This window comes from Rhododendron vialii, chromosome 4a (genome assembly GCF_030253575.1).
Source record: "Rhododendron vialii isolate Sample 1 chromosome 4a, ASM3025357v1".
Lineage (NCBI taxonomy): Eukaryota > Viridiplantae > Streptophyta > Magnoliopsida > Ericales > Ericaceae > Rhododendron > Rhododendron vialii.
Window position 1 is genome coordinate 12046893 of NC_080560.1, and position 25508 is coordinate 12072400.

Here is a 25508-nt window from a genome sequence, read left to right on the forward strand (position 1 = left end):
GCACGTGCACGTCCACTGAAATCACTCCAGCCCCTATAAATAGACATCGAAATTCTAGTGCAATTTCATTCCATCACGTCTAATCTTGATCAAATATTTAAGTTATAGGACAAAAATGGGTTCCAAAACAAATGTTTTCCTCGGCCTTTTTCTGGTCATTTTCCTTGTGATCATGTCCTCGGAGGTGACAGCCAACAGGGATTTGGTTGAGATTTCCACTACTGAGAAAGCTAATAGTAAGTTTATTCACTATTTGAAACAGTTACATATAGATCTAGCTTGCATTAAGGCAAGGATATTGCTTAATTTAGTACTATTTCACTATTTGTCTCCGTTTTCGATTGTTTTTCTTGGCGGATCCAGGGCCGGACCAAGAGAAAATGGCATGAAATTATTTGACATTGGTTCTCTTTTCCATTTACGAAACTGATATTAATCGATCACTTCCGGTGTTTATTTATTTATTTTGTGATAAAAGTGATCTTAATATATGCTTTATTTCACTATATATATTGCTTTAATTACTCACGCTAGATCCAACTTATTATTTATTAACATGAGTGCATGCATGTCATTTGTGCAGCTGACCAAAGAGGAGGTAACTGTCGTTACAATTGCTGCCCGGGTTATGGTTTTGGTGGGGGGTGCACCAGGTGTTGCTCTCTTCTGGGTGAGCCCGAGGAAATAGAAAACTGATGGACTGAAGCCATCCATGCCTCACAACTGGATCAGAAATTAAAGCCAATCTACGTAGTACTATGCAATGTAGAAAAGTATGAATAAAAAAAGCATGAGTTGAGGAGGTGATCCGGTCATGCCCTTTTTAATTATAGTAGTTAGTTCTCCTATGGGAGAACTATGTATGGTGTAATATCTCTCGTGTATCTGTTTTTCAAGTTTTGATGGCCGGTTTAAATAATAAGTGATTGTGTCTTAAACCACTTTAAACATTATGCTCATTAAACTGACAGAGGAAGGAAGGAAGAAGTACACTACTAAATCAATATTGAGAGAGCTTCATGATCAAAGAGTACATCGATATATATATATATATATATATATATATATATATATATATATATATATATATATATATATATATATATATATATTTCTCTGCAAAAGAAAATTGATTGTGAAAATTTGATAACTGGTACATCGAGAGGATATGGACAAAGTTAATTATGAAACTGGACAAAGAGAGAATATGGACAAAGTTAATTATCAAACAAGCAAAGACATTTCAATGCGAGGTTGGCATTCCTACACCAATTGTGTGCCCAATCAAACCCAAAGATAAGAAAAAGACATCCACCAAAAAGTTGATTAATTAAAACTAAGGAGAACAAAAGGAAGGTAGTTAACTTTTCAACAGAGGAATCCAACTCAAACACCTCCTAAAATCCTCCATTGAATAATCGCTGATGTTGAACCAAAGTTATCAATATCGTATAGGCAAGCGTACTGTGATAACCCGAATTTTTATCCTAAGAGTTTGAAAAGTATTTTTCAAGTTTCCTTCATGAAATCCCATCGCCACGGTTATTATTAGAATGATTTTCAACTCGATGGTGGGCTTTTGGATATTTTCCGAAGACGAAGACCGGACAACACGTCGACCAATCTTGACTGGTTTCATTGTCGGTGAGTTATCGTCCAACTGATTGCTACCATATATAGATAAGATGCTCTTGAGGAAATATGATTATAAAGAAGAAGGTATTTTTTTATAGAACAGGGGAATAGAAAAACATATTTCGGAAATAGGAGATAGCTAAACTTTAAAAAGAAGAAGAAGGAAAACAGCAACCATGGCCGCCACTGCCATGGCCCATGCATGCACGGCCCTCTCCTCCAGGGGCGGACTGATATTGAGGAAGGGGGGTTTACTGACCCTACTTAGTGCAAAATTTTTGTAGAAAGTAGTAATATAGTTTTGGGGGTATTTCTATAAATTTGCCCCATAGAATATTATTTCCTCCAAACATTTTGCCCCTATACTGCAACCAAACTATAATGTTGCCCTTTCCACTTTCCAGTTACTTTTTTCTCCTCTCTCTCTGAAAAAAAAATTCAAGAATGGAGGATAACTCACCATGTGAAGGAAAAAACTAGAAACCCTCGAATATCGATCACCATCGTCGAGGAGCTCAGCTGGAATTGGACCGGGAACAGACCCGTTTTACAGGCGAGGAGTTTAGATCCCATTTTTCATTTTTTACAGAGTGGATTTCAGCCACAAATACTCTATTTCTCTAAATACTTTTTTCTCTCTACATGGATAATGAATATGGGAATGGAAATTAGAGTTTCTGCCTGTTTTTTAGAACTCATTGTTTCTGGAACATGGACGAGGGCCATGAGGCCCAAGGGAAAGGAAATCAACATTTTATAAATAGATATCTCATTTTGGTTATTGTTTTATTATTTTTGTTATTTTCAAAGTCATTTTGTACGTACAAGTGCAAAATTATATGTTGTAGATACTTGACGGCTTGATCCCAGTGTAATAAAATCCTCGGTCCGCCACTGCTCTCCTCCCGTGATCTCTCTCTCTCTCTCTCTCTCTCTCTCTCTCTCTCTCTCTCTCTCTCTCTCTCTCTCTCTCTCGTTCCGGTGTTGGTCAATATAATTGTTCGTGCGGTAGTTTATGATTCACACGTCAAAGGTGAGTTGCGAATATACCTTGGTTACATAGCTTATTTTTAGGCCCTGTTCCGGAACTTATTTTAAATACTTATTTTTTAAGAAAGCAATTTCAAGCTCAAAAATAATGTGTCTGCGCAAATAATTTTTCTAACAATATAAATCTTGTTTGATAGATCTTATCGAGATTTTTTATACGATGCAAAAAAAATAAAATAATAACTTTTTATTTACATTATTTTTTTTAAGTTTAAAAATGTGAAATAAGTGGGCTTTAATGTCTTGCGACTATGAAACGTTAAATTTGTGAAAATAGACGGCTTGTACGGAAGCATCTAGTGCATAATGAGCATAATTGGAAAGATGGAATTTCAATGATAAGCATGGGATATGTATTTTAAAGGAAAAAGAATGAAATGTATTACACATATTGAAAAAAAAATCAAGGCGTTGAGATTTGGCGCCCAAAGTGTTAAAGGATATAGTTGGGTATATAAGGACTTGATATCATTTCCTGCCTATGGGGTCACTCCCTAGATTAGTTGACAGTGTTCCGCTCATGATAGATGCATTATTCGATATGCGTATTTTCACAAATGTGGTTTAGCAGTTTTGAGCCTGAAAATTGACTTTTTCTTTTAATAATGTGGTTTAGCAGTTTCGAGCCTGAAATCTGACTTTTTCTCTCTTAAAATTGTTATCATTTTCTTATGAGAATATCAAATTATTGTCTGGCTATTTTCCATGTTAATTATGTAACCTTGGTATATCGTGACGCTCACTGAAATGATTTTATGTTTATGAAACCATTTCAGGATACAGGGGTAAAGTCGGCTATGTGGTTATCGTGTAGTTAATATTTGGTGATTGTTGTGCTGCTATGGAAAAAAAAAATATTCGTGATTGTAATAATTCAAAGCTGTTGTTATTTGGTGGTGCCGTAGTTGTGGGACATAATATTGTAATTTAATGCCGGTAGGCAGGTATGCATTTCAATTGCATGTTGGACAGTTCTGTATGTATTTTTGTGCTCCTAGTTATCTATTCATAAAACTGGTAATTTATAAAAGGATTTTACAAACATAGTAAATGCCTGAGGTGATCCTCGAATCACTGGCCGGTCACAAATTTTTAACTTATGATTTTGGGTCGTGACACGTACCGATTTTTCTCCTAGAATAGTATGTATTGGCACCGATTTGTATCTCGGTACCATTTCGGATTATATATTTTTAGGTATTTTAAATATATTTATGTGCCGGGGCGGTTCAGGGGATACCTAAAAAAACATCTAAAAAAATACCCCAAAGTTCCCGATCAAATTTCAATGATCCGAGCCGCTCAATGTAATTAGAACGTGATTTTAAGGGTACTCGCGAGAAATCAGCAAAAAAAAAAAGACCGGGAAGGGTTTCATCTGAACAGTTTTTTATTAAACGATTCAATAAAAAACTGCTCAAATTAAGTCATTTCTGGTAAATTTTTTTGCCGATTTCTTGCGAGTACTCTTAAAATCACGTTTTGAACATATTGAGCGGCTCGGATCATCAAAATTTGATCGAGAACTATGAGATTGAGATTTAGAGTGTTTTTTTAGGTGTCCCCAAAACCGCCCCGTGTATCGGTATAGTTGCAAAACTTAAAATGGAGAAATAAAACAAATTCTAGCATTTTGATACACCTTAATACTAGTTCTAATAACAAATTAACATGATTAATATAAAATGGATTCGAAATTTTGTAAAAATATCTTAAAATTCATGCATAATATGGATTTCGTAACTTCAAATTCCTTTAAAATACCTTACAAGTGCATATTTTAAAAATATACAAAATATTTTTGTACCGGCCGGTATCCGGAAAATGACCGGTACCAGCCGGTATGCCCGGTGCTGGCCGGTACAGGCCGGGTACGACCAGGCCGTTATTTTGGCCAATACAAAACACCAAGGAGTGTGTACCATTTTATGGCTGGTACATAAGGAATTGATAACTATGTGTTGAACTTGCCATTACGCCATTGCTGCAAACCACATGGTTCCTAGCTAGCCACAAAAACACTTACTCCAATCTCCTAGTAGTACTGTTTTTCCAGATTGCAAAAAGTGTTGCCAAACTATAAGCTTAGAATTTGACTCAAAAGTAGCAGGACAAACCCAAGTGACTTTTCCCACCATTGCACATAATTTTTTATCAGACCTTCCAAGAGAATTGGCAATGAAGCAGAAGATCGATGGGATGAGGTTTCTTCTTCTGAATGACATAAAGGACACTCTGTTAAGCTACTATCAACAATGAAATTCCAGGACACCAGCACTTACCTTGTGGCTATTTTATCTTGAACAGCTTGCCAACCAAAATTTTTTGTAAAAGATTTTCCAAAAGCCCTCGTGCTTTGCCAGCCAGAAGTCCAGCACAACACAAATATAATTGTTCAATTTCGTTTCAATTTTTTGAAACCTCTTTTGCAGTAAAGTATATGTGTCAATATAGTTGGGATGTTGATAAGTGCCGAAATGTACACATTTAGGCCACCTAATTTATGTTTGCTTTGTCCTTTACTTCTTTCTTTTTCTTTTTTCTTTTTTTTATAAGCTTTGTCCTTTACAATATTATTCAATGTCTTTTGCTATATTTTTGAGATTGTAGGTGACAAGAGTGTTTGTATCAAAACACCCCTGCTTGGTCTTGTAATATAAGACCAAGTAGGCCTAAGTAAGCTACTTGTGAGCAGCTTGTGCAGACCTGATTGAGCTGCTTAGGTCATATGGGCTGCATGATCAATGCCATGTGTCCTTACTTCACGTTGAAAGATGACGGCCATTCAGGCCTTAAGCTGCTTCTCAAGCATGACTAAGCAGCTTATGACATTTTTGACTTGATTACCCATGAGTTGCTTGTGCAGGCCTAACTAAGCAGCTTCAACCCTTCCCAAAGATGGCAATTACTTGAAGGCCATTTTTTTTATTTTTTTTGACTTTGTCACCCTCAAGTGGTGAGCTTTCCAGGCCAAAGAGAATTATTTCATGCTCCTCATTCTACAATATTCTCTTTAGACCTCCTCCTTATTAGGCCGAAATAATCCCAAACCTGATTAATCTAGGCATTTACAAAATGAGCCCAGACTTGAAAAACGAATTTGTGCCTTTAATCAATTGGACTACATGGGCCTAGGCTTGACAATGAACCTGTGCCTTTACTGATTTGGGCTTGGGCTTTAACTCTGATTATGGTCCATTTACGTCAAACCCAATTCGGCTCAATCCCTAAAATTTGACTTGGGCTTTAACTAATTGGGCCATTCTCCAAAATAATGCAGCCCGATCAATTTTCATACTCTACTCCGCCCTTCAAATTCAATTCAGCCCAATTGTGGCTTACTATAAATTCAACCAAAGGCCTAATTCAATTAAGGCCTATTTCAACCAAGGCCCAAAATAACATTTTTGGGCCATTAATCCATTAACAAATTTCTTTTTAGAATTTGGCCATAAATGAGTGTAAACAACCTTCTGCCCCAATGCTATGATCTTTACACTAGAAATTCAAAACCTGATGTAATTGGAATACCCAATCAAAACCCATGCCATAATCAATCCACCACCCTCAAAACAATTGAAAATTAAATTGCACTAGAGATGGAGAAGTCAAGAGAAATGGTTGGATATATGTTTAGGGAAGTGCTACAATACACAATCCTTATTTGGGTGTGTATCATATGCACCCTTATTAAAACACACTAAAATGCTATGATTCTTAAAATGTTATGAATCTATTGCTAAAAAGTTACGAATCATATTGATAAAAAGTTACGAATTTTTAGTATAAAAGTTACGATACGAAATAAAATGTTATGAATGACCGGTCCTACAAAAATTTTTTTATGAGGTGTCATAATATGAACCACACAATAGGTACATATGGTACACACCTTGAAGGGGTGTGTATTGAAAATTTTCCATATGTTTAACGGCTAAGTCAAGAGAAATGGATGGATACAGTCGATTTGCCTTTGGTTTATTGAGAGTTCCATGTTTGTGAATTCTCAATCCAATAATTGTTTACACTAAACTCACCTGATCGATGACTTTTTCCTATCCCACAGCGCGTAAAGCATAATTCTTATCCGCACTTATGGCACCTTCGTAACGTTGATGGAAATTCGGCAGAGGAGCCATTCGAAGAAAATCACTCAACTCTACGAGAACAGTGTTGGGTCGAGACCCCGATCCCGAAAACATACACAAACATCATTACATAAATGGATGCTTGTTGAATACATACACAAACATCCATTTATAAGAGCATCTGTAGTGGAATAACCAAAACTAAAATGTTGCTAAGGTTAGCATTGTTTGTTCAAAAAAGTGCTCATATTGAAATAATCAAACCTAGCAACCTTTTAGTAACTCATCAAATTTTGGCATTTGAATAATTAAAACTACCAACATTTTGCCAATAACTAAAATTTTCCTCTCTCAATCAAGTAGACCATCATTACACAAAATTCCTTTCTCTCTCTCTCTCAACAATGTTTTCAAAAACTAATTTTAAAAAATTGTATTTTTCAGATTTTTTCTGCTTTTTTCAAAATTTTTAAAACGTGTAAGTAAATAAAGTGTGTGTATTTAAAAAATTGTTTTTGAAATTTCAAAACTCTTTTACTCAACTTTTAAAATACTTTTTTTTGGTAAACGGATTTCGAGATTTCAAAACTGTTTGTTTTTTTACACAAAATCTATTTTTAAAAAAACTGTATTTAATGAGATTTCAAAACTTTTTTTTTTTTTTGAAAACTATTTTTTATACAACTTTTTTGTTTTGTTTTCAAAAACTGTTTAATAAATAGTTTTTTTTTTCAAAAAATATGAGTGAAATGAAGAGAAAAAGTTTGGAGGGCCCATTAATTTTGATTATGGGCAAAAATAAAACGAATGTGAGATTTGAAATTGTTAACTTTAGCAACCTCTAAATGGATAATCAAAATCTGATGTAGCATGTTTTGATTATTCACATTTGCTTATTCTACTGTAGATGCTCTAACACTTGCACTATAATCTCATCCACACAACTCCACACTTGCATCCCTTAACCCTATCATCAATCCACCGAATTACACCACTGGTTTGGCTTCTCTCTCTACTTTCCATCTCTCACTTTGTCTCTTCAACTTATAACTCTAATAAGGCCTACTCATTATAACTCAAAGGGCAAAGTCCACTTTCACCCTCTGTGATTTAGGTCATGTGCGGATATATATACCCCCAATGGTTCAAAAGTATTCACATAACTCCCTTGTGGCTTGTAAAATATGCAGATAGACCCATTGCCGCCATGTTTTTCATCCATATTAACGGAGGTATATCTCACACGCCTCTAGAATCTAATCTGAGCCATTCATAATATATTAAATAAAGAATAAAATATCTCTATAAAAAATCATATCAATAATTGACTGATGTAATTCTTGATAAATTCAAATTTGAAATTTTAATTTCAAAGTAAATTCGATTTGATCATGAGGTTTTCATTTTTTGATCGACTTAAATTTTGGTGTGGATGTAGTATTCGTCAAACTCTAAAATATAAATGGTTCGGATCCAATTTTTTGTACAGAGGATGGATTGGTTAGATTTGAGGAAGAAGAAGAATCAAGGGAGAGAATGAGAGTATATCAGTATTTTAATGCTATTTTTGTTACTATGAATGGAAAACATAACAACTGGGGATTTATCCGTACATTTTACAAACCATAAGGGAGCTATGTGAACACTTTTGAACCATAGGGAGTGTATCCGCACATGATCTAAACCACAAGGGGTCAAAGTGAACTTTGCCCTAACTCAAATATGGCCCACTCACATGCACACACATCTCGCTTGTTCTTCACAATTAGACTTAGGCTCTGTTTGTTACGATGTAAAATATTTTTTTAGAATACAAATTTTAAACTTTTATTTTTCGTTGTTTAATTGGCACTTGAAAAATATTTTTAGAAATTGAAAAAATAGTGTAGCGAAGGGGGGGGGGGGGGGGGGGGGGGGGGCTTAAATGGTGGAGAAATCTCAGAATATTAGAATTGAACGTGAATCAGGACTGACGATCGAAGAAATTGAGCAGTGCGAATTACAGTAAAAGGCAGCGCATTCATTTCGGAAAATAACTTACAGATGATTTTTATATGTAAGTCATTTTCATCCAATTAATGAAAAATGTTTTACATGTAAAATATTTTTCTCATTTTTTACACAACCAAACATTGAAAAATACGGAAAACATTTTACGCCCAAACAAACAGAGCCTTAATTCACAACACTCCCCCCTTATGTATGCTTAATTGTGTTCTCCGAGACTCATCCTTTTGCTTAGGAAAATTTTTCAGTGTCGCTCACGTGGTGCCCGCTCGCGTATCCGAGCCATCGATTTCATTTTTAACGGCTCAGATGCGGAGGGAGAAAATGAGAAAGAAAGTGTTGGGGTGAGAGGAGAGAGAAGGTTTCAATCCGAGCCTTCCAAAAGTATATCAGACGGCTCGGATGCACCGAGCGGGTACCATGAAGAATATACCCGTTCCACACTGAAAAATCTCTCCTTTATCTCACATCTCTTCTCTCTCACTCGTAACACTGTGTGTTGGCATGTGGTTCGTCATCGAAGTTACGATGGCATTAAAAGCTTAATTGGCCGACACAAGAAGTTGAATTTTGACTAAAAGAACCGAAACAAATTCTAAAACCAACAAGATTCTAAAAAGGGCAGAGTACGAGAAATAGGATATACAAAGGGGGTGTGTCATACATGCCCAGGTGCACATTTCTTACCAAGATTCAATTTTTGTGGTTTCTTTTTCGGGTAGAGAGAGAAGGGGAGGGGGAGGGGAGGAATGTTAATGGGTGGTTATGTTCAGAGGAGTTCACTGGAAATGGTAAACATTGTCGGGACGTTAGTTGGAATTGTTGAAGTCGAAGAAACGCCGAAATGGAAGGCATGAAGAGGATGATACAGTATTGCGTATTCGGTATTTGTCTGGTGTACCATATTTTATTGGAGAAGACGAACGAGGGTAATGCTCTCTTATCTTCTAAGGACGGTTCTCGTGCGTTGATTAATGCCTTTTTGAACGATCTGGCTTCGATTGTTGGTCGTTGGCTCTGTTCCTTTTCGAGAGGTGCGTTCTACCCCCCCACCCCAACCCCCAACCCAACACACACACACACACACACACACATCCTCCCGACCCCACACCCCTTTCTGAGTATACCCCGCAGCTTACCCCAACCCCATTTTCTCCTTTATTTATTTAATAATTTTTATATTTTTTTCTCTTTTATTTATTTAATATTATTTAAGTGTTTCGATTTTCAATTTGGTTGAATCGGTGCAATTTTTTTTTTATCATTTTATTCTCAATGGTAATAATAAATTTTTGGCTCTAAGGCCTTTTAACGAGCATCTTAAAGCTCCTTACTTAGTTTCAGGTTTGTTTTAAGGTACTTATTAAAGAATACTGTTATGAGTACCGACCGGCCGTACCGGGCCGTCTCCGGCCACCGGACGGCTGATCCGAGCTGTCCTAAAAATTTAAAATAAAAAATCGAGGGGTCTAGCGCGGGAATCAACGGCATCCGAGGTGTGTAGGGTGCTTGATCCGAGCACCCTTTTTTCGTATATATACACATATATACATATATACACGAAAAATGGATGCTCGGATTAAGAACCCTACACACCTCGGATGCTCGTTTATTCTCGCGCTAGGCCCCTCGGTTTTTTATTTTAAAATTTTTGAACGGCTCGAATCGGCCGTCCGGTGGCCGGAGATGGCCCGACGCGGCCGGTCGGTACGATTTCCCTCCCCGGCCGTCCGTACCTATATCATTAGCGCTTATTAAAAGGCCTCAAAGCCAAAAATTCATTACTACCATTTAGGATGAAATAATAAAAAAAGTAAGATCATCGCACTGATTAAAACGAATTGAAAATTGGAATACTTATTTTTTTACACCATTTATATATTAAAAATAAAGTTAAAAAATTAATTGTTTCAACTTTCAATATATTTGATTCGGTGTAAAGATTTTATTTTTCTGATTATTTTATATTAAATGGCCATAATGGATTTTTGACTCTAAGGCATTTCAATAGGCATCCTAAAAGAGTTTTAAAACTAAATATAAAGTCTTAGGGTGCTCGTTGAAAGGCCTTAGAGTCAAAAATTTATTACCACCATTTAGGATGAAATGATCAGAAAAATAACATCTTTGCACTAGTTCAAACGGATTAAAAATTAAAACCCTTATTTTTTTTACACCGTTTATATATTAAAAAATATAATTAAAAATTAAGTATTTCAATTTTTAATCTGTTTGAACCGGTACAAAGATTTTATTTTTTTTATCATTTTATCTTAAATAATCATAATGATTAGTCTTAAATGATCAAATGGACACCCTAAGAGAGCCCTGAAACTAAATAATTAGTCTTAGGGTGCTCGTTGAAAGGTCTTGGAGCAAAAAATTCACTATGACCATTTAGAATAAAATCATCAAAAAAATACGATCTTCGCCCCGATTCAACTGAATTAAAAATTGGAGTACTTAATTTTTGAACTATATTTTTTTAATATAGAATGGGTGTATTTATTCCGTTTGAACCGAAAACGTTCCAATTTTCATAGATAAACGTAATTTAGTTGAAAATATAATTTGAGTTAACCAAATTAAAATTAAATAAGTAATTCAATAAATAAAGAAAGAAATTAAATAAATAAGATAAAAACAATTAAATAAAGAAAGAAATTCTGGGGGTTGGGGGGTAATCTGGGAAACGGGTGTGGGGTCGGGAGGGGGTGTGGTGTCGGGGGTGGGAAAACCAATCTACTTTATTGGGTTCTCCTCTGTAAATTGCTTTCCCCCCTCCCCTGACACCACAACCTTCGGACCCCACCGCCTTTTCCCGATTTACTTCCCTCCCCCAACCCTGCAATTCTTTTGCTTATTTAATTGTCTTTATTTTATTTAATTAATTAATTTATTTATTTATTAAATTATAAAATTCAATTTTTTAAAAAAAATTAAGTGTTCTAAATTTCAATCTGTTTAAACCGATGAAAAGATTTTTGATTTTTGATCATTTTATCTTAAATGGTCATAATTAAATTTTGATTCTAGAGCTCTCGTTGATTAGCTTTAAAAAAATTATAGAGTCAAATATCTCTTAAGGCTAATCAACGAAAGTCATAGAGTCAAAATTTAATTATGATCATTTAGGATAAAATGATCAGAAAACTAAAATTTTTCCACCGGTTCAAACGGATTGAAATTTGAAACACTTAATTTTTCAACCTCTTTAGACAGTTTGTATATTAAAAAATATGGTCAAAAAATTAAGTGTTCCAAATTTCAATCCGTTTGAACCGATGGAAAGATTTTAGATTTTTGATCGTTTTATCCTAAATAGTCATAATTAAATTTTGATTCTAAGGCTCTCGTTGATAAGCCTTAAAAAAGTCGTAGAATCAAATATCTTTTAGGGCTAATCAACGAGAGCCATAGAGTCAAAATTTAATTATGTCCATTTAAGATAAAATGATCAGAAAACTGAAATCTTTCCACTAGTTCAAGTGGATTAAAATTTGGAACACTTAATTTTTCAACCTCTTTATACAGTTTATATATTAAAAAATATAGTTAAAAAATTAAGTGTTTCAAATTTCAATTCGTTTGAACCGGTGGAAAAATTTTAGTTTTTTGATCATTTTATCCTAAATGGTCATAATTAAATTTTGACTCTATAGCTCTCGTTGATTAGCCCTAAGAGATATTTGATTCTATGACTTTCTTAAGGTTAATCAACGAGAGCCCTAAAGTCAAAATTTTATTATGACAATTTAAGATAAAAAGATCAAAACTCTAAAATCTTTCTATCTGTTCAAACGGATTGAAGGTTGAAACACTTAATTTTTTAATCATATTTTTAATATATAAACAGAATAAACTATCTAAAGAGGTTTATGTATAAACACTTTAGATAGTTTTCCCTTAATATATAAACACTTAATTTTTCAACCTCTTTAGACAGTTTTTCCTTCCTTTCAAAATTGTCTAAAGAGGTTAAAAAATTAAGTGTTCCAAATTTTAATCCGTTTGATCCGGCGGAAAGATTTTAGTTTTCTAATCATTTTATCTTAAATGGACATAATTAAATTTTGATTCTATGGCTCTTGTTGATTAGCCCTAATAAATATTTGATTCTACGACCTTTTAGGGCTAATTAACGAGAGCCTTAGAATCAAAATTTAATTATGACTATTTAGGATAAAAAGATCAAAAATCTAAAATTTTTCCACCGGTTCAAATGGATTGAAATTTGAAACACTTAATTTTTTAACCATATTTTTTAATATGTAAAGGATTCCAGTGTTGCGTTTTTAATTCTTTTATTTATTGAATATTTTTTTTATATATTTTCTCTTTTATTTATCCGAAATACCCCTCCCTTTAACTAAATTCTTTTTTTTATTTAATTTCTTAATTCTTTTTTCTTATGTATTTAATATTGTTCATGCAATTTCATTTCTTATTTATTTCCTCGTTTATATATTTGTCTCTTTCTATCTATTTATTTTTTTCTAGTACTGCAAAGATCAGTCCATTTAATCACCGAATTTGAAAGGAAAATGCTACCTACAAAGAAAAAACACCCGGAAAATGCCCTTAAAGTTGGTGTGGGTCCCACCAACCCACCCAACTCGTTTTCTTTTCTTTGTTTTTTTTCCCTCTCGGGCCAGCCCTTATTTCTATTCTCTCTCCTATTATCTTCGTGTAAGGACCATGTGTTTTAAGGGTTCTTTCATTTTGGAGCCCGCCAAAACTGAAATCTCTGCAAAAACCAACACCAATTCTCTGCAATCTCTAAGTAGTTCCGTCAAAATCACTCCAACAACAATCTTTTGAATTTGGAGTCGAAGAAATGAGAGATTCGCCAAATGGGAGAAATGAATGGACAGAGATTCAACTATCTTCTAGGGTTGAGATCCATTCATTCTTATAGATTGTAATAATATACTGTACCTTCAATCTTTGAAGAGCAATCCCCTGCTTTTTGTTCTATTTTCTTGATTATATTTACTTATGATATCAGGGGTTTATACTTTGAAGTCACTTACACTGACACTGTTTTTTTTTTTTTTTGATGTTTTGATTTCCTGAGCATTTCCTCTGAATTGAGTGCTCTGGTTCTCGGATCAAAAAAAAAAAAAAAGAGTGCTCTGGTTCTATTTGCAGGGCAGGAGCAGGGGAGATGAGGAGAGAGAGAATAGAAATGAGGACTGGCCCGAGAAGAAGAAAAAAAAGAAAATTAATGAGTTGGGTGGGTGGGTGGGTGGGCCCCACACCAACTTTAAGGGTTTTTTCTTGGCATGTAGCATTAGATGAAAATGTTGATCTGTCTGCCAATTAATAAATGTGGCCTATTATTAGTTCAAAAAAAAAAAAAAAAGACCAGACAGAATGGAACAAAGATCTTATTTTTCTAATCCTTTTATCTTAAATAGTTATAATAAATTTTTAGCTCTAAGACTTTCAACGAGCTCCCTAAGAGACCCCTAGAACCAAATATTAAAAGTTCAAAAAAATCTTATGTGATTTTCGGTGAAAATTAACGACTTATTAATCTAAAAAAAATGTGGTTTTTGACTTCCCTTAAAGGAAGAAAGAACAGATTTTTGAAACATGCATCGAACGAAGATACAGGATGGGCTGCTAGTTATGGAACACGTTTGCGATTGTGGTACGAAGTAATGGGTATAAGCGCGCCGGGAGCAGCACTTGGAGGAAATATTGATTAGAATTTGTGTTTTTATATATTTTCATGTTTTGACAATATGTACTCAATTATAATAAAATGAAATTTTGTTTAAATTTATTATTGTTTATTACAAGTTATTTTTATTATTCATTGTTAAGACAAATTAATTAACTAATTAAAATAATATAAATTTATTAAGTATAAAGTCAATTTGAATTGAAAATAGAATTTGAGTTAACCAAAAAAAAAAGAAAGGAGGTAAATGGGAAAAGAAACAAAATAAAGAAAATAATTGAAAATTACAAAAAGAAAAAAAAAGATTCAAATTGGAAAGAAAGAAAAGGAAATAAAGGGAAAAAAAAATCTAACTGGAAAAAAAGAAACGGAAAAAAGAGGGAAAAAAAAATTCTAACGGGAAGAAAGAAAAAGAAAAAAAGAGAAAAAAAAGAAAGAAAAAAAAGAAGCAAACTGCCAACGGCTTGGCGGTAAGTGTGGAAATAGGGTGTGGGGTCAGGGGGTGGGGTGTAGGGGGGGTGGGAAAAGCAGGTCTCTTCTCCTCTGAATCCATGGGGCAGCAAGATTCAGAGGGGAGGGAGTCCATGTTTGTGCTTTTGATTTAGAGAGAGAGAGAGAGAGAGAGAGAGAGAGGGGACAAAGATTTAGAGGTAATTTATCCAAATTAAAGTATTGGCGTACCAGAGTCATTTAGCATTTTCTGATAACGGTGTTAGCGTTGCACTTTACTCTAAAATCATAGGGAGGCAAATTGGTCATTAATAAAACTCAGGGAGGTCATCCGCCAAACGGCCAAATCATAAGGAGGTAATTCGTACTTTACCTTTTAAAAATGATTAAAAGTAACATTCCAAACATAATCTAATAGAGTAGAGAATGCTGATGAGCGATGGACTGCAAATCCTCTCATGAAGATCCAGACACTCACACGTCGCAGAATAAGACTCTCACTATGGGTCTCACTTGAAGATCCGAGCGGTTCATTTTGCAATCCTCTTATATTTTTACCTATGTAAAAAATTAACTTAATTGCATTAGTATCCTCGTATATTTTTTTTAAGGTTTTGATCATATTTTTTATATTTCACTTTCTTTTTGCCGAGCTGAACCAATAATTTAGAAAAAAAAATTGATGCAAAACTAACAAATGCCATTTTTTAATAAACTCTAAAAAATAGTCCAAAAGGATTATTAAGCCAAACGGCCATGTAATACGAGGGAGTATATGTCAGTCTACATAACATATACTCTGATTTTCTTGACTTCGCGGGTGATATTTACTGAGTCGTGCCGTTGTTTTCATTTTACGTAGTACAATTTATTTACTACGTTATAGTCTTTAAAATATGTGCCGACCATTCGAATATTGAAGCGTAATCTTACCGTGAACCTAAAATTTTGTGTTTCGATTATTAGGATAGACAATCCTAGAAACATTAAAATTTGTTGGGAATGCCTTGTATTCTTTAGTCCCACATTGGTTAATTATGTTGTTCCCGTTTTTGTAGCCTATTATAAATAAGGCTTTTGGGGTACTTCTAGAAATTATCTTTTGGGCTTTCATATTGTGGCCTTTCTAGAGTTACGGATTATAGCCGGCTCTTTGTATCTCTTCTTCACGTTGGTTAGTGAATCCTCTCTCTCCTCGCCCGTGGACGTACCCATCTTGGGGAACCACGTATATCTTGTGTCTTTGTGATTTCTTGTTTAGTTTTCAATTTCTCGTTCTTAGCTTGCATTCATAGCGTTCGTTACAACAAACTGGTCTGATACCATTTGTTGGGAGTTTGTCTGATGCATCGACCCGCTACTGCGTGCTCAAGGCCCAATTTTATGAGGGAGTAACGGCAAAGAGTCCACCACATTACTTGGGCCCAATATACATTGAATGACCCATATCCACTTAAAAGGCTAACATAAAATTGGGCCTTGAGCACGCAGTAGCGGGTCGATGCATCAGACAAACTCCCAACAAATGGTATCAGAGCCTTAGGTTGCAAAAACTAGGGTTTCGTTTCCGATTGTGGCTATGGCGGCTAAATTTGAGATTGCGAAATTTGATGGGCAGAGCAGCAGTTTCAGTCTTTGGAGAGTAAAGATGAAGGCTCTGCTAACCCAACAAGGATTGCACAAGGTTTTGTTAGGCAAGACTAGTTCTGGAATCAAAGAGGAAGATTGAGATGATACGGATGCCAAAGCTCTGAGTTCTATTCAGTTGAGTTTGGCAGATGACGTTCTTCGCGAGGTGGAAGAAGAAATTTCAGCAGCAGGAATTTGGCTGAAGTTGGAAGGCATATATATGACGAAGTCGCTCACCAACAGGTTATATCTCAAACAACGTCTTTATACGTTTCGTATGCGAGAAGGTATACCTGTTAAAGATCATTTAGACGAGTTCAACCGTATTATTATGGATCTGAAAAATATTGATAGTAAAATTGAGGATGAGGACCAAGCCCTAATTTTGCTATGTTCTTTACCACTTTCGTATGAGCACTTTGTTACAACCCTATTGTATGGCAAAGACACGATATCCATGGAGGATGTTAAGGCCAGCCTATATTCGAAAGAATTGAGGAAAAAAATGTCAGGTGAGGGTGATGCACATGCGGAGGGTTTGTTTGTTAGGGGAAGAACAACAGAAAGGGTGGAGTCGAGTAATAGGGGAAGATCCAGATCATCAGGTAAGAAGAAGGGAAAGTGCAATTATTGCAAGAAACCCGGGCACTGGAAAAGTGACTGTTTAAAACTCAAGGAGAAGGAAAAAGAAGACCAGAAAGGGGGTAAAGTAATTGCTGGAATTGCTGAAAGTTCAGATGAGTCAGATAATGTGTTATCAGTTACAGAGGGCGATTCTCGCTCTAATACCGAGTGGGTTCTAGATTCTGGATGTTCATACCATATGTGTCCGCATAGAGAGTGGTTTTCTACTTATGAGGCGGTCAATGGTGGTACAGTTTTGATGGGCAACAACATGGCCTGTAAGACTGTTGGTTCAGGAACGATTCAGCTTAGGATGCATGATGGTATTGTTAGGACTTTATCTGAGGTTCGACATGTTCCGGATTTGAAGAAAAATCTTATATCCCTGGGTGCTCTTGATTCTCATGGTTGCAAATTCCTCGGTGAAGGTGGAGTTTTGAAAGTCTCAAGGGGTGCATTAGTACTGATGAAGGGTCAGAAGCGTGGTAACCTCTATACACTCCAGGGCAGTACAGTTATAGGTGCTGCAGCAACGGTTGCTTCATCCAAGGTTTCAGATTCAGACTTGACTCGTTTGTGGCATATGCGCCTTGGGCATATGAGCGAGAGGGGGATGACAGTTTTGAGCAAACAGGGTTTGCTATGTGGCCAGAAAATTGAGAAGCTGGATTTCTGTGAGCATTGTGTTTACGGCAAGCAGTGCAGGGTAAAATTCAGTACAGCTGTTCATCGCACCAAAGGCACGGTGGATTATTTTCACTCGGATCTTTGGGGTCCCGCAGAGGTAACTTCTAAAGGTGGTTTTCGATATTTTATGAGTATTATTGATGATTTTTCTCGTAAGGTTTGGGTGTATATGTTGAAACATAAGAGTGACGTCTTTAATACATTCAAACAGTTTAAAACTTTGATTGAGAATCAGACTGGTAAGAAAATAAAACGTTTGAGAACTGATAATGGTATGGAGTTTTGTCTTGGCGAGTTTGATAGATTTTGCAGTGATGAGGGCATTGTGAGGCATCACACAGTGAGAAAAACCCCTCAGCAAAATGGTGTGGCTGAACGAATGAACAGGACTCTTTTGGAGAAGGCACGTTGTATGTTGTCCAATTCCGGATTGGGCAAAGAATTTTGGGCTGAAGCCGTTTCCACAACATGCTATTTGGTGAACAGGTCTCCGTCGACTGCTATTGAGTGTAAGACTCCGTTTGAGGTATGGTCAGGTCATCCGGCTGATTATTCTGTGTTGCGTGTTTTTGGGTGTCCAGCTTACGCTCATGTGAATGAAGGTAAACTGGAGCCACGGGCCAAGAAGTGTATTTTCTTGGGTTATGCAGCAGGTGTCAAAGGGTACAGGTTATGGTGCTCTGATGATTTGAAGTTTTTGATCAGTAGGGATGTGACTTTTGATGAAAATTATCTGATTAAGAGGTCTAAGCAGATTGATGATACAGTTCAGGAACATAGTGTTCCAAAGCAGGTGGAGTTTTTGGGTGAAGCTTCCGACTCAGGGAAGAAGCACATTGAGAAGCCGATTGAAGAGGAGTTCAAGGGTTCAGACACAGAGGTTGATGCATTAGTTGAGCAACCACGCACTATTGCTAAAGATAGGCCAAGGAGGGAGATTCGGCCTCCTGAAAGGTATTCGGCTTATTCTGAGATGGTGGCCTATGCTTTATCAGTTGCTGAAACAATTGAGTATGAGGAGCCTTCAAGCTATACGGAAGCTGTTTTGAGCGCTGAGTCTGCACAGTGGTTTGTTGCTATGAATGAGGAGATTGAGTCTCTTCAGAAGAATCAGACATGGGAGTTAGTAGAACCGCTGAAAGGGAAGAGGATTGTTGGATGCAAGTGGATCTTCAAGCGCAAACCAGGTATTCCAGGGGTAGAAGACGCTCGGTTTAAAGCTCGGCTAGTGGCGAAAGGATACAGCCAGAAGGAAGGTGTTGACTACAATGAGGTATTTTCACCAGTTGTAAAACATAGTTCCATTCGCACTTTACTTGCTATTGTTGCATGTTATGATCTTGAGTTAGAGCAACTTGATGTCAAAACTGCGTTTTTGCATGGCGAGCTTGAGGAACAGATTTATATGCGTCAGCCTGAGGGATTTGTTGTTTCTGGTAAGGAGGATCACGTTTGTTTACTTCGTAAATCTTTGTATGGCCTCAAGCAATCCCCTAGGCAGTGGTATAAGCGGTTTGATACTTTTATGATAAGCCAGTCATATTCAAGAAGTGAGTATGACAGTTGTGTATATTTTCGAAAACTTCCAGATGGTTCATTTGTTTATCTACTGTTGTATGTTGATGATATGCTTATTGCTGCCAAGAGTGTGTCAAAAATCAACAGGTTGAAACAACAGTTAGGTGGTGAATTTGAGATGAAAGATTTGGGTGCAGCAAAACGTATTTTGGGTATGGAGATTTGCAGAGATCGAGTAGCTGGCAAACTATTTTTGAATCAGAAGTCTTATGTTCTTAAAGTGCTTGAGCGCTTTGCCATGCAGAACTCGAAGCCAGTCAGTACCCCTTTGGCAGCACACTTTCGACTTTCAGCTGAGTTGTCACCACAGTCGGAGGATGAGGAGAAGTATATGTCTCAGGTTCCATATTCGTGTGCAGTTGGGAGCCTTATGTACGCCATGGTATGTACTCGTCCTGATATTTCACATGCAGTTAGTGTCGTTAGTCGTTATATAGGGCGTCCAGGAAAGGCACATTGGGAGGCTGTGAAATGGATACTACGGTATTTGTGCGGAACTGCAGGTGTTGGTCTATTGTTTGGGATTGTCAATTCTGGTGATCATGCTGTTGGTTATGTTGATTCGGATTTTGCCGGTGACCACGATAAGAGGAGGTCTCTGACAGGTTATGTCTTTACTCTGTCCGGAAGTGCCATTAGTTGGAAAGCTACTTTACAGGCTACAGTTGCGCTGTCTACAACAGAAGCGGAGTATATGGCCATTGCTGAAGCTGTGAAGGAGGCATTGTGGATGAGAGGTTTGCTTTGTGAGCTTGGTCTTGCACAGGGTGTGAGTTCAATATTTTGTGATTCGCAGAGTGCTATACATTTGACTAAAAATCTGATGTATCATGAGAGGACTAAGCATATCGATGTCAGGTATCACTTCGTTCGGGATATCATCTCACAGAAGCAAGTTGAGGTGAAGAAAGTGGGTACGGCAGATAACCCAGCAGATATGTTGACTAAACCGGTTCCGGTTGCCAAGTTCAAGCATTGCTTGGGCTTGCTTGGTATTTGCAGTTGATCGCCCCTCGGGGGCATTTGGCGAGTGAGAGGTTAGAAGGGGATAGCTATATTTGGTGATTTAGTTCGGTGGAATTCAAGTCAAGGTGGAGAATTGTTGGGAATGCCTTGTATTCTTTAGTCCCACATTGGTTAATTATGTTGTTCCCGTTTTTGTAGCCTATTATAAATAAGGCTTTTGGGGTACTTCTAGAAATTATCTTTTGGGCTTTCATATTGTGGCCTTTCTAGAGTTACGGATTATAGCCGGCTCTTTGTATCTCTTCTTCACGTTGGTTAGTGAATCCTCTCTCTCCTCGCCCGTGGACGTACCCATCTTGGGGAACCACGTATATCTTGTGTCTTTGTGATTTCTTGTTTAGTTTTCAATTTTTCGTTCTTAGCTTGCATTCATAGCGTTCGTTACAACAAAAATTATAATTTGATTTATTGAATTCATTAACCTTCAAAAAATGCTACTGGTACCTTTTTTTTCCCCCTAAAGTAGAGTTTGTTTTTGAGTAATTAAACCAATTTATAATGCAAACCAACCAAGAACAAAAGGATTTCCCAACATGCAACGGGAACTCAGGCAGAACTAACACATTCCTAGCTACCTAGGAAAACCAGAAAACAAAACTCAACAAAGAAAAGATTCACAGAGAAAATATGTGAGAGCTAAGACTCCAAGATCGAGCTAACGACCTCGTACCATCACATAGCCTCAAACATCTCCACGAGCATAAACAAGCACAGACTTCCTCAATAATCAGCCCACCCAAAACTGAAGTAGATACACCACGACCTTGAAAGATTCTCTTGTTTCTTTCTCTCCAAATCGAGTAGATAGTAGTAGCCAATGAAAGTTTATATACTCTATTGGAATACGAATTGTCAGACCTATGATTCATAACCCAAGCCATCTCTTCAGACAACCTAGAGCTCCTCTGGCTAACATTGTTCCACTGCAAGAGAATATCCCATACCGCACTGGAAAACTCACAAGCAAAAAATAAGTGATCATGTGATTCATCTGCATTTTGACAAAAAGGACATCTTTGATCTCCCACCACCACCCATCTATGAAGAAAGTCTATCCTTAGTGGAGAGACGTCCCAAAAAAGGCAAGCCACTCAAAAAAAGTCTAGCATGGTATGTGACGAGAAAACCAGACACATTTAGGCCAAGGAACTAAAGGGAAAGTGTGCCTCATCTCCTGCCATGCTGACTTAGCAGAGAATACCCTAGAGTTACAAAGAGTCCATCTCACGGTATCAGGAACAAAAGCGTTAGGAAGCAAAGATGGATCAGTATTTGAGACAATTTCTCGCGTAATAGCACTATGTGGTCGAGGCCACTTCCACGCACCATTATGGATAATTGAAGAGACCTTTGCAGATAAAGGTCTACCCACATTGAAGTCCCTAGAATCACCAAATCGTTTTGTAGAGGGGGCCCAAATTATGCCAGTTATCAGCGCAAAGATAAGTAGACTTACCATCACCAATCACGTATTAATTGAATCCAAGGTGGAGCAATATCCCTAAGCTTTAAGAGCTTACGTACCATCCAAGAAGCATCCTGAGGGATCTTAGCCCTCTATAGACTTTGTTTCTTTAACACAAACGTGTGAATCCATTTAATCCAGAGGGTATCGGCCTTCATACAGATTGCCCAAAGATGGCGCAACATAAAAGCTTTATTCCAAGTTTTGAGCCAACGAATGCCCAAACCTCCTTCCTCTCTGGGGGCACACACAGCATGCCAAGCCACCTTAGCACTAGAGTACTTTAAATCAAGTCCATACCATAAGAAGGCACACAAAAGTTGCTCAATATCATGTAACACTCGCTGATGCAGAATAAAAATAGCTGACCAGTAAATTTGAGTGCTGAAAAGGACAGATTGTATTAATTGAAGTTTACCACCATAGGAAAGGGTCTTGTTAGACCATGACTGAATCCTTTTCAGAATCTTGTCCTTTAGCTGAGCACCGTCACAAGCTCGAAGTCTAGTAGAAAGCAAAGGGACTCCCAAATACTTGACTGAGAGAAACCTTCAGGAATAGGCAACACCATTCTTAAAGTTTCCTTCAAAGTCTCATCCACCCGAACAAAAAATATAGAGCACTTTTGCAAGTTAGGTTGAAGCCCAGAGAAATAGTAAAAGTCAAACAAATTAGAGTTATTCATGCTTATTGCATACATAATTCTTTTTGTTCAACTGTAAATCTAATTAATAAAAATAATTAGCTAGATAATCGAAACGACATAATATGATGATCTTATACATCCATTGTGAAGTAAATGAGGTGTTAGCCCCACATGAAATAGAATGGAGATCGCTCATTCCACGGGTGGAATGGATGGAGAGGATGTGGATCCAAATTAATTACGTCTTATCTTGTTCTATACTAGCTACTACCATGTTAATCAAGAGACTTCTCAGAGTTTGTCTTCTCTATATTTATGGAAAGTCTTGCTAGTTTATGCCACAAGAGAAATGGTGCAGACAATTAATAAGTTACTAAAATGGTGAAAAATAATAAAAGCAAAAACACCAAGGATCCGATATTTATTATGTTACGAATCATTCAACTGGCGGCTTAAAGCAATATTTGTTTTTTTCAATTCAAGGGCGCAGGTAGTGCATCAGGATAGCCCAAGAATAACTCTAGGGGCAGGAACGGAACCGGGATTTCGCAAATACGGAGGTCGAACTATAAATAACAAGATTTTAAAATTTCAAGGTTCGGAAATCCAATAGTTTGTTTGGTTGAGGTTTTAAGGGAGGTTTTTCAGATAGTAAATAGAGAGAGAGATAAAAAGAGGAATGAGATTAAAAATTGAAAAAAAATCTTATGGGAGATCATAACGCAAAGAGAGAAAATGAGTTTTGGGACCTAAAATGAGCACATTTTTAAAGAATTTAAATGTCTAAGGCCCCGTTCCGGAAACGGAAATAAGTACTTATTTTTTAAGAAGGCAATTTCAAGCTCAAAAATTATATGTTTACGTAAATAATTTTTCTATCAATATGGATATTGTTTGATAGATCTCATTAAGATTTTTTATACGGTGAAAAAAAAATTGAAAAATAATTTTTCATTTATATTATTTTTTAGTTTGAAAATGTGAAATAAGTACTTATTTTTTAAGAAGGTGTTCTGGAACGGAACCTAAGTAATGTCTAATATAAAATATAATATCTAGGTGTTCTTGACAAATAAACAAAAAAAATTTACTATTAATATTAATTTTTGTAAAAAAAACCGAAATAACGTGGAGGTCATGGCCCTCGTACGCCCGAAGCTGGCTCTGTCTCTGTCCTGAAGGTTGGAATAGTACGTATTGCAGGTGAGCTGATAAGCTTGAGGCAAGTGGATGGGAGCCACGTACACTCCAATAATCAAGAGTGTATGAGTATTCAATAATGCAGTGCACGTAGATCGATCTCACAGCCGCCGTACATGTTCATCGCGAATATTTCATTAGAAAATCTTCCTTGCTGAGGTGTTGTAAACAAATGTTTAAAACACTCAATCGTGACCGTCTGAAAAAATTTTAGACGATCAAGATTTTAAAAAAACTTTTTCGAAGAAGAGTTAATTGTGACCGGTCATAATTAAAAACAAATCTCTATTATTAATTACGTGAATAGCTGGCTATGATTGATTAGTGATGTAAATAAGCTGCTTATAGCACCTCCGTAATTAACACAGTCTCATATTCCATATGGATATGGACTCAAAAAGAGGAGTCCTCTGAGTGCGTACGTGTACGTCCACTGAAATCACTCCAGCCCTATAAATAGACATCGAAATTCTACTGCAATTTCATTCCATCACGTCTAATCTTGATCCAAAAATGGGTTCCAAAACAAATGTCTTCCTCGGCCTTTTTCTGGTCATTTTCCTTGTGATCATGTCGTCGGAGGTGACAGCCAACAGGGATTTGGTTGAGATTTCCACTACTGAGAAAGCTAATAGTAAGTTTATTCAATATTTGGAACAGTTATATATAGATCGATCTAGCTTGCATTAAATATTTCACTATTTGTCTCGGTTTTCTATTTTTTTTCTTCGCGGATATAGGACCGGACCAAGAGAAAATGGCATGAAATTATTTGACATTGGTTCTCTTTTCCATATACCAAACTGATACAAATCGATCACTTCCGGTGTTTGTTTATTTATTTATTTTGTGATAAAAAGTGATCTTAATATAAGCTTTATTTCACTGTATATTGCTTCAATTACTCAAGCTAGATCCAACTTATTATTTATTAACATGAGTGCATGCATGTCATTTGTGCAGCTGACCAAAGAGGAGGTAACTGTCGTTACAATTGCTGTCCGGGTTATGGTTTTGGTGGGGGGTGCAGGCGGTGTTGCTCTCTTCTGGGTGAGCCTGAGGAAATAGAAAACTGATGGACTGAAGCCATCCATGCCTCACAACTGGACCAGAAAAGCCAATCTACGTAGTACTATGCAATGTAGAAAAGTATGAATAAAAAAAGCATGAGTTGAGGAGGTGATCCGGTCATGCCCTTTTTAATTATAGTAGTTAGTTCTCCTATGGGAGAACTATGTATGGTGTAATATCTCTCGTGTATCTGTTTTTCAAGTTGTGATGGCCGGTTTAAATAATAAGTGATTGTGTCTTAAACCACTTTAAACATTATGCTCATTATACTGTTTGTTTTTTTGATTTTTGAGTTGGGCAGAGGTAACATTCAAACAGAGGAAGAAGTACACTACTAAATCGATATTGAGAGAGCTTCATGTTCAAATTAAGAGTAAATCGAGATATATATATATATACACACACACATATACGGAGTAGTTTCGTGAACACCTAAAAAAACACCTTATAGTTTCCGATCAAATTTTAATGATCCGAGCCGCTTAATGTAATCAGAACGTGATTTTAAGGGTATCTGAGAGAAATCAGCAAAAAAAAAGGATCGGGAAGGGCTTGATCCGAACAATTTCGAACAGTTTTTTATTGAACGGTTCAAATAAAAACTGCTCAAATTAAGCATGTCCCGATCATTTTTCTGTTAATTTCTCGTAGGCACCCTTAAAA

The 25508-nt window shown here is 36.5% G+C and overlaps 1 protein-coding gene and 1 long non-coding RNA gene across 2 annotated transcripts in view; both read left to right on the forward strand.

Moving 5' to 3' along the window:
• Nucleotides 1-25508, forward strand: part of LOC131321791 (ankyrin repeat-containing protein ITN1-like) — a 38852-nt gene that overhangs the window by 7902 nt on the left and 5442 nt on the right. The window lies entirely within an intron of this gene.
• On the forward strand, nt 27-25098 carry LOC131321792 (uncharacterized). The gene is made up of 3 exons (XR_009198630.1): nt 27-236; nt 584-887; nt 24991-25098. It is a non-coding gene; the product is annotated as an uncharacterized LOC131321792 (long non-coding RNA).